Source organism: Magnolia sinica, chromosome 15 (assembly GCF_029962835.1).
Source record: "Magnolia sinica isolate HGM2019 chromosome 15, MsV1, whole genome shotgun sequence".
In the NCBI taxonomy this organism is placed as follows: Eukaryota; Viridiplantae; Streptophyta; class Magnoliopsida; order Magnoliales; family Magnoliaceae; genus Magnolia; species Magnolia sinica.
The window spans coordinates 42,828,087-42,844,262 of NC_080587.1; the positions used below are offsets into that span (position 1 = coordinate 42,828,087).

General features: G+C 37.6%; 1 long non-coding RNA gene across 1 annotated transcript; it reads left to right on the forward strand.

The window, feature by feature from the left end:
• Positions 1 to 13,625: 13,625 nt before the first annotated feature.
• Positions 13,626 to 14,127, forward strand: LOC131228210 (uncharacterized). The gene is made up of 2 exons (XR_009162754.1): positions 13,626 to 13,677; positions 13,767 to 14,127. It is a non-coding gene; the product is annotated as an uncharacterized LOC131228210 (long non-coding RNA).
• Positions 14,128 to 16,176: the final 2,049 nt, after the last annotated feature.

Genomic DNA, 16,176 nt, shown 5'->3' on the forward strand with positions numbered 1-16,176 from the left:
TCTGATGTACTGTTTACAAGGGGAAGAAATATTGAGCAAGGTATAGGATCTTCAAGATCTAGATCCAAATCCAAGGGCAAGGGCAAAGAAAAACTAAAGTGCTAGAACTATGGGATGAATGGACACATGAAGAAGGATTGCACAAATCCTAAAGCGAAGAGAGAAAACTCGGAGGCTCATTCCAGGGAGGCCAATGTTGTCACATCTGATGAAGAAACAAGTGGAGGTGATGTTTTGTCTATGTCTATGGTCGGACACTTGCATGATAATCTTAGAGATGAGTGGAACTTCATATTACATGACTCCTCATCGGAGTTGGTTCACTAGTTACAAGGAATGCGATGGTGGACAGGTCTTTATGGGCAATGACAATGCTTGTAATGTTGTGGCTATTAGTACAGTGAGCATCAAGATGTTTAATGGGATGGAGCATACCTTGACTGATGTAAGGCACGTTTCTGATATGAAGAAAAGTCTGATTTTTCTCTGTACATTCAAGGCTATAGGGTGCAAGTTCACTGGTATTGATGGTGTCCTTAAAGTTTCAAAAGGGGCACTCGTGGTTATAAGAGTGCAAAGGTACAGAAACCTTTATAGATTAATCGGGAGCAATTCAGCAGGTAGAGCGGCAATGGCTGTTATAGATTCTACGTCTGTACATATTGGCATGCTCGTCTACGCCACATGAGCGAGCGGGGCATGAAGGTACTATCTATCATTGTTTGATTCTAACTTTTAAGAATTTTGATTTAGATATATACGAGCATTGTATATATGGTAAACAATATAGATTATCATTTAAATCTAGAAAATATGAATGTAAAGGAGTGCTTGATTATGTGCACTCTGCCATATGGGGGCCATCACCAGAGGTTTCCATTGAGGGGTCATTATGGTTTGTTTCATTCATTGATGACTACTCTAGGAAAGTTTGGGTTTACTTCATAAAACATAAATCCAAAGTTTTCACCATATTCAAACAATGGAAAGCAATGGTGGAAGAATAGGCAGGGCAAAAAATAGGAGTGTACATCGAGTCGAACTGAGTCGAGCTGGCCTCAGCTCGACTCGGCTCAGCCACTAACTGACCTCAGCTTGAACTCGGCTTGGCTTGACTCGGTACTCAAGCTTGATTGGCCAGCTCAGCTCGGTTTGGCGAGCAGCTCGGGCTAGTTCGAACCAAGATCAAGATAAGTTCGCCATTACAGCATTTTCATAAACACTTGGACTGCACCTTCAAAATCTCACTGTATTTGAGACAACAGCAATGGTTTTACAGGTATTTTATCAAACACCTTCTAAGAAACATAAAAATTAAGAAAAAAGGGTGTTGGTTTCATATACATACCTTCCTTGCCACTAGCCACACTTCTTTGAGTCATTTCATCAAACACTTAGTGAGCAACATCAATATCAAAGTAACCGAGTCACTGAACTGGTACGATCCGAGTTCGATTCAAGATGGGTTTGATCCGAGTCGAGTCGAACTAGGGCCAGCTCGAACTTGGCTCGAACTCATTTTCAAGCTCAAAAAATCAGCTCAACTCGGCTCGAACTCAGCTTCGAACCAACTCGAATCAAGCTTTTTCGAGTCAATTCGATCGAGCTAATTGAGCTAGCTCGATTCGTGTACACCTCTAGCGAGAAATAAAGGTTTTAAGGACTAACAATGGTGGAGAATTCACTTCCACTAAGTTTAATGAATATTACAAAACTGAAGGGATCATTAGGCACAACATAGTGCGCCACACGCCCGAACAAAATGGCGTGGCTGAGCAGATGAATCGGACTCTCTTCGAGAGGGCCCGATGCATGTTAAGTAATGCTGCGTTGGGCAAGGACTTATGGACTGAGGTCGTTAACATGGCTTGTTACTTGGTGAGCCAATCCCCATTTATGGTAATTGAATGTAAAATCCTAGAGAAAGTATAGAGTGGTCATAAGCCTGACTACTCAGACTTGCGCATATTTGGTTGTGAGGCTTACTCTCATGTACCATCAATTGATAGAGATAAGCTAAACCATAGAGCCAAAAAATACATCTTTGTTGGCTATGGTATTGGTGTGAAAGGTTACAGGTTATTCGACAAGGTTACACGCAATGTCATCACTAGCCGTGACACCAAATTCAATGAAAGCTCCCTATTCCGCAAGAATGATGAAGAGAAGTAAGAGGAACCAGAAAGGTTGATCGTAGATGACCAGATTGACACAGATGATACTCAGGTAGAGATAGATGTACAGACAGAGGTACAAGAGTAGGTGGAGCAGCCACCTGTGAGAAGGAACCCAACACGTGATCGCAAGTTACTGGCAAGATACAAGGATGACTCTAATCTCTAATATCGCATATGCCCTCATTACAAATGAGAGGAACTCGTCAACTATTTATGAAGCTCTTGTGAGCCTGATGCATAAAAGTGAAAGGCTGTAAAGCACATATCCTAGTCTGTACCATTCCACCAACCCCCACGATCATCCCAGTCGAATCCCAGCAACTCATGTCCTGTAGACAACATTTACACGTGATCCTAAATCGCATCTCGTAGATCATTGTCGACTCGACTCGAACCTTATACCCTAGCGACCGCGCCGTCGCCACGGTTCCGACACCGCATCTTGCACACCCGTGCGATACCCTAGCTAGGAGTTGTAGGCCTGCATATATATCGAGGAAACGCCGCGAGTTACGAATTTTGAGAGATTCCAAAGAATCTCTACCCACCTTTTACATCAACTAGTCAAGTACACAACCCATCACTATTACTTCAAACCCATGCTTTCTTTCTCCCTAAGACAAGCAACCTACCCCCAAGTCAACCCTCATGTCACTCCACTTATCACTCACACCCATCACTCCATCCCATCTCTCTTACACAAGCAACCCATCCCATCCCCTTTCTCTCTCATTTCTCCATCATTTCCAAGCAAGCCAAGAGAGAGGATGTCCAAGGAGAACACTACCAAAAAATCGAGTAAAGGGCATGAACTTTGAAAGTTTTTGGGTACGGATTAAATCTGTAACAATTATGCTACAGATTTAATCCGTAGCTAAAACCTAATTGATCTGTAGCTAAAACCTACATCTCACTAGAACCTTATTAGATACTGATGAAGCTTAAGGGGCTCTGAAAAGGCCAAGCTATATGTCCTAGAGGGGGGGTGAATAGGACAATGCCAAATTAAAACTTATAACAACAGAATTAAAATGAATATGATAGCCAAAGTAAATCACAATGCAGTAAATTAAAATGACCTCAAAATTCAGATCTTGAGAGGTTGATACAAACGTTGTTCTAAGGACAACCTTACACCAAAAACCAGAGTTTATGGTAGGACAACCTTATTTCTAGAAAGATCTTTGTATCAAGTCTCAAATCGAAGAGGAATACAATAATAAATATAAACTGAATTGAAATGACTTGTAATTAAAAATGTATTGTTCTAGGGACAGCCATACACCATAAAAATGGCAGGGCAACCTTGCTGGAACAACTTTCAAATGAAATTGAAAATCAAGCGATAAAGGAATAGCAGAAAATAAATTCTAAGCTATTACAACATTCTCACAAAGCTTGAATTAAATAATTACAACATTCACCACCATACATACATCCCACAAAAATAATTAAAGATTAGAATTATAAATCATTCAACCACAACATAAGGGTTTATAGTGGTTCGCCTGTGTGTTCACCAACTGTTATACAACAGCCACACAAAATGCTACTCCACTCCTAATATCCTCACACAGGGGATATTAGCGTTCACTAAAAATAGGTTTTCCCAGGTTCACCCAAAACCTTTACAATTGTGTCTTTGTATGTGGGCTTACACAATTAAAAAAACCCCACTTCTGAGTTTTCCTGGCTTTCCTCAAATAACCAATATAATAAGATTTTTCTGGCAAATCTTGAAAGAAACCAAAATAATAGAAAGGAATTTACAATATGTAAAATACCTGAATATCTCCTTCGTTATAGCAGCCCGGTAGAACCAAATCAAAGTAGATGATTGAATGTCCAAGTTCAATGTCCAGTACTCGATTACAATGGTTCTAGTTCTAATAGATTTTAAATTAAACCAAATAGGGCTTGCCTTAATTGATTTTGATTCCAAAGAAAGGGAATAATAATTCCTCTTATCAAATCAGATTGGAATAGTAGAAACAAAATCAATTAAATAAAGCTAAGGAAAGAGAATATTAAATAAGCACACTTAGCTTAGATGGAGCACAGAATTATCTCTCAGAAGTTCGACGAAGATTGGCTTGAATGAATTAATTAAATCGATGATTTCTTCTGAGATTCGTGCACTATTTATAAGTGAGAAGATCGGGTCTTCGACTGGTCTAGAGTGCTCTTCGACTAGTCGAAGCACTAACAGATATTTGAAAAATCCGGCGGGATATGCTCTGACCATTCTACGACTGGTCAAAGCTCTCCTACGACTGGTCGTAGGTCACCTACGACTGGTCGTAGGTTTCCTTCGACTGGTCGTAGGTCCTGAAAATCTTTGCTGGACTTCGAGTCGAAGATTGTACGACTGGTCGAAGATCAGTCGACACTGTTCCTACGACTGGTCGAACAGATTCCTGGACTAGTCGAAGGCTAACAGATTTTATCCGGAATTTGTAACAAACTCACAACTGGTCGAGGAATTTCTTAGACTGGTCGAAGCAAGTCTAGGACTAGTCGAAGAAGGCCTAGGACAAGTCGAAGAACAGACCAATCACATGTAAAATAAACATTCGGTTTATGTATCCGAAATGACCTACTTCTAAGGTCAACCTATGGTCAATCAAACCTCAACCATAAAGTATGGACATTGAAACATTAGGAACAAGAGCCCTTGAAGTATGAGCCTTGAAGTCTTGATGTAGATCAAACCTTGATGTAGCTCAATCTTGAAAGTGTACAAACTGTCTTGAACTCTTCTTGAAGTCTTGCAGCTTGAGTCTTGTCTTGTGAGCAGTTCTTTCATTCAAGATCTTGAGTCTTGTCTTGTGAGCTTTGCTTGTTGTGAACTTAGCTTGTTCATGAATGTTGATCCTTGAAAGAGCAAGTTATATATAACATAACAGTGATTTTGTCATCACAAATTTGACAACAGACAGGGATATAAACTATACCACTTACAGGCTCCATGGGGCCCATTGGAATATATGTGTTTGATCTAAGCCACCCATCAATTCTGATAAATAATTTTAGTCGATGAGCCCAAAAATTATGTAGATTAAAGGTCTAAGTGGACCACACCATAAGAAATAATAAAAATTAAATTTCTATTATTAATATATTGTGTGGTCTTCTTATAGCTTCATTCTATCTATTTTTTGCATCAACACTTAAAATAATATTTTAAAATTAATGGACAGAGTGGATAAATAAAATACATCACGGTGAGCCCCACGGTCCTAAAACCCAAAGTCTCTGTGGGATTATTTGTCATGCGCCCCTCCCAAAACGAAACACGCCCTCCCAAAATGAAATCAATCTTCCCTTTTCTCCCACGCGTAGCAAACCTCTCAAAACCCATCTTTCAATCTCTCTCCCCATCTCTCTCTCGCACTCAGCCTCTCCATCTCCCTCGCCTCCCTCGATCTCCCGCTCTCCCTCATGTGCTCAACCTCTCCATCTCGATCCGCCCTTTTCTCCTGCACGCAGCAGACCTCCCAAAACCCATCTCTCAATCTTCAAAACTCCCTTTCGCCACAAGAAGGAGAATAAGAAGGAGAAGGAGAAGAAGATCTCTGTATAGACAGACTTCAAGATGTTCCCATGTGAAAATGCATGCTCTTTGGCCCTAAGATCAAGCGATTCTCTATAGAAAAAGGTGTAAATTTGAAAAGGAGCGATTTCAATGACTTGTTTGAAGTAATTTCATTGAGATTTTTAAGAATCTGAAGTTTCAGATTAGTTTTCCTACCTTTTGTTTGAATTCGTTGTATAATTTTGCTCATTTTTTTTCTTGCTTTGCTTTAAAGTGATTTTTCTCATTTTTCGTTGAAAATCAATACATAGTACAGAGAAATCTTGATGTCGTGAAATCAATAGTACTCTATAGTCCAGTCTAGAGATTTTCTGAAGAAATAATGCAGTTTCGTTGATGTTTTCTCAGGTAAGTCTTCAGAAATCTCAGTAATTTTTCATTTGTGTTTCATTGAATTTTAAATTTTAGTTTATTTAGATTTCATGTTAGGATAACTCCCTTTGGAGCAATTTTATTGGGAGCTGTGAATGGATTTCAGTTTTCTGGAGAATTTAAAGGATTTCTTGGAAGGTATGGCATTCTGCTTGTAATTCCTGATGAGTGAAGTGTATATTTATTTTGATTTATTCCACTTCTACAGCTCTCTCATTTATCGATTGAGGAATTGTTTCATCTGGTAATTGATATCATTTGAGCTTTTAAAGGTTTTTCAAGGAATATGATCGTTTTACGATTATGATTTTGTACTTTTTTTGTGTCCATGTAAATCCTGATGATCTTGCTGTAAATATCCTCTCTTTTTTTCAATTGGTTTTTTTGTGCTCTGTATCCTCACTTATTGATTGCTGAGGCATCTGAGATTTTATTATTATCATTATTAAACACAAAGATTTTGAGTGCTTCCTTGTCTTTTTCGTAGTTCTTTGAATGAAAATCAAAATTCTGAGTGGGGACTTGTGTTCCTGTTTTCCTAAATGTCCATGGTTATTTATTTTATGATTGATAAATTTGGTTTCTAAAAACAAACAAATAAATAAAGGGCCCGATTTTTGTTTAAGGGACATGACTCTTAAGTCAGACATCTGAAACTGTATGCTTGGGACATGTGGATGAGATAGATCTGAAGTTCTATTCTTAGAAAATGTTTGTTCATATTTCTTGTACTCCTTGAAAATCCCTAGAAGCTTTGACATCTTCCTGCATGAAATGGTCTTGGTTGAGTGCCCTCACCATTGTAAATGCAGTTTTATGGTCGGTGAATATGGATAGTTCGGGTAGGAATTGTAATGAATGGTCCAGGATACAAGAACCACAATGATTGGACCTTTGAATATGGATCATTGACTTCCTTTTTTACATTCCTTTCATGGCCACAGATCAGGCAGCTAATTGGGAAGGTCATTCTGCCATATATCTGCTTGGCTAACCTTACAACTGCGTTGACAGTGGACTGGCAATAAACCATGACTGGCTCACAAGCAAAGGTGTCCTTGACAAAATTATTCTTCTGCTCAACTAGAATGCTCTTGTAACTTGAATTGGTGACCGTTCTATTAAATCTGATGCTTTAAGCATGGTACTCCTACTATTGAATGCATGATTGTTTAGGACATTACTTTAGGCTTGTGTTGGATTCTATTCATCAGCAGTGACTTCACAATTACTAATTTCTATGTATAGCCTGTTAAATGACTGAAAATTAACTTTAAGTGCCATTCAAATATTTTTTTTTTATTAGGAATTCTGCTACCCTATCCACACAAAATTGAACATCTCCATTTGATATAAGAGAAAAGCTTTGATACTCTGGCAAAGCATTATGGTTGATCCATAGGCACTAAGAAATTTTATGCTTGGCATCATGGTTTTTATTTTTTTAAAAAAAATTGTGTAGGATGTTGGAGGCACTCATGTTTTTATAAATCATGAAATTTTGAACTTCTAACTTGTGATGGGCATCAAGAAGAATTTAAGGACATTTCCTTCCTGACACCTAAGGGCTTCCTAGCAGTTCTTCTTTATTTGCTTAAGGTTCAAGATGAAAGTATAGATGCATTATTTAGAATTTTAGAAAGACGATGAAACTAGAATTGGACTAATGCATCCCTAACCTGCAATTGGGTCGGAGTTGCTGTGAAAATTTATAATGCACTTACAAATATAGAAGTAGAAAAATTGGAGAAACGTGGGGAGAACTCCAAAGCTTGTTGTATTCTATAACCAAGTGAAAGCGTAACTTCAAAACGTAGGGATTCCCTCCTCTTTCTTTTAATGGTGAGGATATGAAAGCGCAACTTTCTTAGTGTTGAGTGCATCTAGTTGTGCCCATGTATATAACTACCTTTGCAATATAAAAATGAAAAATGATAATAAAGTTAGTACATTGACCCGTCTTACAATATATATTTTCTCTGTTAAGAGCCATTTATACCATGTTTACAAAAACATGTTAAAACTGAAAGTATCTTTCTTTTGAGACTTTTTATGAAATATCCCATTGTAGTGGTTTCATAGAAACCACATTGGGTAGAGCAAAATGTTAGCAACATTATTAATTTGTTGTAAAAATAAAATGATTGCAAACTCCTTAATGCATTATATTTGATAGATAATATCTGTCTGGGTTTAATCATCTAATAGCACTTCCTTCATTTCTAACTTTGAGGAGGATGGTGCATGAGGCTAATTTTCAACTTTAATTTTTGGTAAGGTGCAGGTTGAAAATGGACTCCTTCGTTAATCGAGATCTGGCTATAATGAATAGGGAGTGGATGACACTAAGTTTCCTAGACCCACGTTTTCTTTCTGGGATAAGAAGTTTAAAAAAGTTTGCACAAGAAAACCTTCCTGGTAGAAAATCCGTTCCTTGACCATGCACCACTTGCAGATGTGCACGTTTTCCAGTTTCCTATGATGATATGAAAATACATCTAATGAAAAATGGATTCGACCCAAGCTATAGGGTTTGGAACATGCATGGGGAGCATATATCACCTAAGTATACTGTATGTGAATCAAGTTCCCAACAATACCATAGTGTCCCGAACTTAAATGAGGTGCACAATGCGATCATTCAAGAACTTGGTGGTAATAACCTAGATGAAGTTATACAAGATGAGTCAAATGTGACCCCTATAGTCGAAGGAGTCTTTAGAGAAAATGAAACTAATGAGTTTGAAGCAAATCTACGAGACACGATGACTGAGCTATACCCTGGGGCCCAAGATTTCACCATGCTGAGTTTCATTATATAGCTTTTCAAATTAAAGGTGAATAATGGATGAAGTGAAAAAAAGCTTTACAGAGCTCCTTCAAATACTAAAGAAGGTGTTACCTTCCGGTAACAAGGCCTCAACTAATACCTACCAAGCGAAGAAGATCATTACAAAGTTAGGTCTTAATTATGTGAAAATCCATGCTTGTCCAAATGACTGTCTCTTATACTGGAGAGAGAACAAGATGAAAACCATTTGTCCAAATTGTAAAAGTCCTAGGTTCAAGACTGAAATGGATTCTGAGAGAAAACAATCTAAAATACCTGCGAAGGTGTTAAGGTATTTTCCATTAAAACCAAGGCTACAAAGAATGTTCAGTGTGCCATGATTGGTGAAAGAAATGTCTTAGCACTCAACCAGGAAATTTCAACATAAAAAGATGGAACATCCGGCTGATTCTACTGCATGGAAGAATATTAATAACAAGTATACAGATTTTTCAGCTGAGCCTCGCAATGTTAGATTGGGTCTAGCTACAGATGGGTTTAACCCATTCGGTGCTTTCAGTACGTCGTATAGTTCATGGCCCGTTATGTGTGTGATGTATAAACTTCCACCAAAGCTTTGTATGAAACCTCAGTTTACTATGTTGACTTTGCTCATTTAGGGACCGCGACAACTAGGAAATGATATTAACGTTTATTTACAGCCATTGATTAATGAACTGCAAGAGTTATGGCGAGAAGGGGTCACGATTTTTAGACGCATCCCATGAAAACAAATTCAACATGCATGTCGTTCTGCTCTGGACAATCCATGACTTTCCAGCATATGGTAATGTTTCTGGTTTAGGACCAAGGGTAAGTGGGGTTGTCCTATATGTGGTCCCAACACAGATTCTTTGCGACTCCAATATGGAAAGAAATATATTTATATGGGCCACAGACGGTGGTTGCCAATGTCAAAACAGGCTAGGAAGGACACAAGTGCTAGTACATTCAATAAGAAGGTGGAGATATGACGTCAACCGATCCGTCTGGATGGGATTGAGGTCAAAAGATAAACCGCAAACTTGAATATGCAGTGGGGGAAGACTGAGAAGAGTAATATAAGGGGTATTAATGGAGGCCGACAAGAGCTAGCGGATGATGTTGAATCACCGTGGTTCTTCAAATGGTCTATATTATTTGATCTGGAGTATTGGAAAGATATTCCCGTGCATCACAACCTTGATGTTATGCATATTAAGAAAAATATGTATGAAATCCTTGTTACCTTGATGTTAAACATGCTTGGCAAAACCAAGGATGATGCTAATGCGCACAGAGACCTGAAACAATTGGGAATTAAGAAGCGTCTATGGCTAAAAAAGAACAATGGAAAGGTGATTCAGAAATAAGGTCCTTTCTATCTAAGAAAAGAAGAGAAAAAGCTTTTCATCCAGACTTTGCATGAGCTGCGTGTTCCAATCGGTTTTAGTGCGAATTGGAAGACCATCGTAAAAGAAGATAGCGTAGATTTAAAGGGAATGAAGTCTCATTCTTACCATGTGTTGATGCAACATCTACTCCCAGTTCTCATCCAGCATGCGTTCAAGGATAGGAAGGTCATTCGTCCTATAACTACAAACTTTTGCACCTTCTTTAATGCTTTGTGCTCAACAACCGTAGACCTTCAAACAGTCCTTACTCTCGAGAGGGGCATGGCTAGGATGTTATGTCAGCTTGAAACTATATGCCCGCTATCGATATTTGTCATTATGATGCATTTGTCGATCCATTTGGCTTACGAGGCTCGCATATGTGGTCTTGTATACTATCGATGGATGTATCCATTCAAAAGGTACGCTGTGAGCTTAATAAGAACAAATCAGCTTAACATCTACATTTGCATATATATATAATGTATCATTAACTTTGTTAGGTTCATGAAGACATGCAAGGCCTATGTCTGTAACAAGACATGACATAACGGTTGTATTGCAAAGCGGTACATCTAAGAGGAGACAATTATATTCTGCAACCAATATAAAGGAAAATAGAAAACAAGCCTATTGGAAAAGTTGGAAAAATGGTTTAACAGAGTGATTCTAAGACTACATAAGTTACAAGATATTATTGATGATGACCATAATGATGACGATGTTAGTCCAGTAGGTTAGGGTCAAAGTGTTATCCCAGTGGGTATGGAATACGAACAAGCTCGTACATGGGTACTGAAGAGTCATCCCAGCTACGATGAGTGGGAAGGGTATGTACAATAAGCTCATATATATATATATATATATATATATATATATATATATATATATATATTCATATTCCTTACTTTATGCGATTTCATTATAACAATGTTATCAAATATCGCACAGGAAGCACAAAGATTTCTTACAGCGATGCTACAAGAGGATCAACAGGGTGCCTAGCGAGGATGAATTCATACCTTGGTTGAAGAGGCAATCAGAGTTCATTAAATCTGACAATAAAGAATTTAAAGACATAGTGAGAGGACCTCTAGCTTTTTCTATGCAATACAATAAGTATTATATTAATGGTTTCCTCTTTATCACTAAGGACTATGAGGAGAATAAAACGAACCAAAACAGTGGGGTTATGACAGAGGGTATGACAACCTTCCGATCAAGTGCTAAAGATATGAATACAGTGGATGAAAATCAACCTTACTACAGAGTCCTTTGTAGAATTATCCAATTAGAGTATTGAACAGGGTACAAGCCCGTCCTATTTAAGTGTGATTGGGTGAAGGTGACACATCATGGTGTTTTTTTAATGTCGATGCGAATCTAAGATTAGTATATTTGTCCAATCTTTACAATTCAGACAAAGTCGATGATGAGCCCTTCATTCTTGCAGAGCATGCCACGCAAGTTTTCTACTCCAAAGATCCAAAAAATCCTGACTGACATGTGGTCTTGAAGGTTCCAAAAAAGATTTTTGTCGAAGAAGAGACGTGAGTTTTATCGGAACGATTAAAGACTATAAGTAATGCCGATGCAAGACCTGATCTCACCTCATTAGCAATTATTGATGAGTTGATATTCAATGAACCTGAAGACATCAGTGTTGTAGTCGAGAAAACAAAGAAAACAAAACGATCAAAGAGAATCTACTAAATTGTTTGTATTTACTAAGCATGTAACAAAATGATATTTATTGGAGGTAATCTAATCAAGGTTTGGATAATATAATGACTTATTTGTACTTTATCTGTGATCTAAATTATTTCTTAACCATTAGTGTTTTTTTCCATTTTAGTGAAGAAATAGGCACATGGATTCACAACCAGAGGTATTGGGTGTGCAATTGCTTGGGAGTACAGATACAAGCAACCTCGAAGATAATAAGATACTTCTTCTTAATTAGATATGTAAATTTCATTTTCCTTATATATTGGCGGTAATCAATGATGTGTATATACAACTGTTATTCCTTTTATGTAATTGTGTCAGCTTCTTCTTCATCTAGAAAGAGAGGCATTAGTAAGGGGGTCTCTTTACTTGTGCAACCTGATAGGAAAAAATTCCTAAAGACGAATGAATTCAGGCAACCGAATGAGGACTGTTCCCATCACAAAGACTTTGCATTGCATGTCGGTGTCCTCACCCATTCTCATATCCTGATCATATACCTGGACTTTCGCCAGGTGCCTTCTGAACACATTCATATGGTCACGAAAAGATTGTCAAAGTTTTTTGAGTTTGAGGGTCAATGTTGGGATGCAAGTCTTAATTACGTTACACAACGCATCAATGAAGCATGGAGGAGATATAAGAAAATGTTGACTGCAAAATATATTTAAAACAAGGATCCTATTGCTGTGAGAGATGGTCCTGCCCCTCAGGTATCCCTATGGAGGATTGGAGGGTCTTTGTGGATCAACATACCACCGAGGAATTCAAGAGGGCAAGTGCAAGGAATAAAGTTAATCGAGCCAAGCTAAAAGGACCTGCGTGTCTTGGGAGGCGCAGCATGGCTATTACTCGCTATAAGATGGTATGTATTTAAAAATAGTACCATAGTTTTAAATTGAATTTAAATTTAACTTATCATTTATCTAACTCTATTAATGATGTGTATTTGAACGATATGTAATGTGCCAAAGGCGATGGAGAGGAATCTTAGCTTTGATGTCGAGATAAGTAGATGTGAAGTCTACTTAAGAGCCCATACAAGAAAGGACAAAGTTGTCCAGTATCCTGACCTTGTTGTAAGTGCATCCCTCGTACCACTAACTAGTACCCTTATAAAAAGCCTATGTATAACTTTGAATTATTTTACATTCATTTGTATTTTTTCACAGGAAAAACTAGATGAGCTTTATAGTAGCAATCCTACTTCTAGGATGACCGGCGTGGATGATGCCCTTACAGAAGTACTAATAAAATTTAAAATTACTTAAGTTTTATGGTAATTATGAATATCCTAATAACTTGATTTACAATATTTTCCAATTGGTTGGTTCTAACAGTAGAGGGAGAATACGGGGTCTAGGTTGCTCGATAAGCAAGACAGGACTGAAGAAGTCAGCCCCTGCTCATTCAAAGGTAGAGAATGTGACAAAAGAAAAAGAGAGCATAACTCAAGAGTTATTTGACATGAAGAAATCATTGGTTGATATAACTTAAGAGTTATTTGAGATGAAAAAAACATTGGTTGATATGTAGAAAGAGGGACAGTATACTCCAAATCTCTCATCACCAGCAATCACTAAATCTACTCAGGCATCGTCAGTATGCAAGTATAAATTTTTTGCTGTATTGAGCTTATAATTATACTATAAATACTAACAATACCAATGACATTTTATGTGTAAATGTAGCCGGATATTATATATATCGGTAAGAGATGCGACTTGCTTGGTTTTAGAAAACGTGGTGTAGTTGCTCGTGGTCAAGTACATGAAGTTAATCCAAATGCAACTGTCCATTGCGAACCGTTGGAGGATGGAGCTTTTGTTGTTGTCTTGACTGAGGTTATACAACCTGGCGTTCCTTTGTGAAAAGAAGATGGGTTCGCATCTATACTTGGAGAGGCCAGTCCAGGATCGTTTGTGCAATGAGGGAAAGAGGCTTTAAGAATTCAATAATTTGAATAAATTTGGTACTCTATAATTGAACATGTGTAGTGTGCATGTTTTTTTTTAGTTACTTTATATGATGTTTAGCTTGTTTGTTTCTTAATTTTGATCTAATTTGGCACTCTATAGTTCAACATAGTTATAGTCTACATGTTCTTTCTAGTTACACTAGATGTTATTTGATTTTTTTAAATATTGAATGAATTTTGTACTCTATATTTGAACTTATTTATAGTCTTAGGCTTCATTTGGTCATCACATTAATATTTATGAATACATTTTTTTCAAACCAAATGGAGCCTAAGTCCTTTTTTAACTCCGCCAATGCAACTCCTTACATTGCCGGTCCCAAGCCCGAGTAAAGGAGGAGGGAGAAGGGCTTTAGAATGAGATTGTTAATTATGGAGAAGATCCTGAAAGTGCAGTGAGTATCTCTGGTTTTATGATTTTACTTGTACATTCCTGTATTGATTGCTCATGCATGATGATTATGTGCATTCTTTTAGGTAGATGTTGCATGTGAGAGGATTGGAGCTGCATATTTCATATTCAAGCATATGTTATTGTCATACATGCAGATAAATTCTTCTATGTTTGGGTGCATGGCGATTGGATGTAAAAAATTGAGCTTTTCATTCATTTATTTCATGGCTTTTGGTAAGATCTTTTGTCGCGCCCCAAACTCGGAAACCGGGCACACAAAATTTCCGATTGCCGAATCTGGTGCTGACAGCCTCCATAGTACCCCATTCGTCTATAAGCCAGATTTCGATCCTAAGATCCTACAAGGAGGATTTTCCAATGTACATTTACTCATAATAAGCATAACCACAAGTTTACCCAAATCACAAAAGCAACATCATCATCACATATCCATTAATATACACATTTGAATACAATGCTGAAAGGGAAATACATATGTCAAAATATCAAAGCTCTAGAAGTCAGCTACATGCTCCAAGCTCCACGCTGCTGCAACCTAACATCACCTACACGCATCTATCGTGTATAAGCTTATAAAAAGCTTAGAGGGTGGTGTAAGTGTGTGCATAAGGTAAATGTCAAGTACTCAATACAATGCCATAAGCATACAATATCGAAAATACTGGTAAGATCATGAATCATATGATATCAGAGTAAGCGAAAATACTAACAAGTCCATGAGTCAAACAATATCAGAGTACGCATTACAGATCGGCTATGCAAATGAGGAGTCATAAAGAGCTAAATATCAGATGCTGAGAATGCAATGCAATATACAATTCTTGATGAGTTCACGAATACCGTCAGCCGTATCTAGACCATATAAATGCAGAAACACAATAACCTAAAATGTCATATGCCGCGGATGTAATGCAATATGCGGTGCGAATGAAATGACCATGCTGGAGTGTGAAGTCGGGACTATTCGACCAGTCGTGTGAATCTACGACCAGTCGTAGGAGACCCATGACCAGTCGTAGACCACCTACGACCAGTCGTAAAACTGTCAAATCTTATCGCGCCCGAATTTTTTAAATATCTGTTGGTTCTACGATCAGTCGTAGAGGTCCTTAGACTAATCGAAGGTGTGATTTGCTCACCTATAAATAGAGCACGAATCTCAGAATAAAATAAGAACTTTAAGCTAAATTAATTCGGTCTTCTGAGAGATAAGTCGGTGCTCCATATAAGCTAAGTGTGCATATTTAATATTCTCTTTCTTTAACTTTCTTAATTGATTTTGTTTCTTGCATTCCAATCTAATCCGAAAAGAGGAATTGTTGTTTTCTTTTTTCTGGAATCAAAATCAATTAGAGCTAGCCCTTTTGTTTTAATTTAAAATCTATTAGAACCTAGAACCATTATAAAGTGAGTATTGGACATTGAACTTTGACATTCAAATCTCTACTCCGACTTGGTTCTTCTAGGCTGCTACAACGAAGAAGACAATCAGGTATTTTACAATTTGTGTAATTTGCATTGTTTGGTTTTATTTAAGGTTAAGCTAGAAAAATCTCAAAGTTGTTGGTTATCTGAGGAGAGCCAGAAAACTCAGAAGTGAGGGTTTTTGAATTATGTAAGCCCTTTGAAAAAGACACAATTGTGAAGGTTTTAGGTGAACCTGTGAAAACCTGTTTGATAGTGAACGCTAATATCCCCTGTGTGAGGA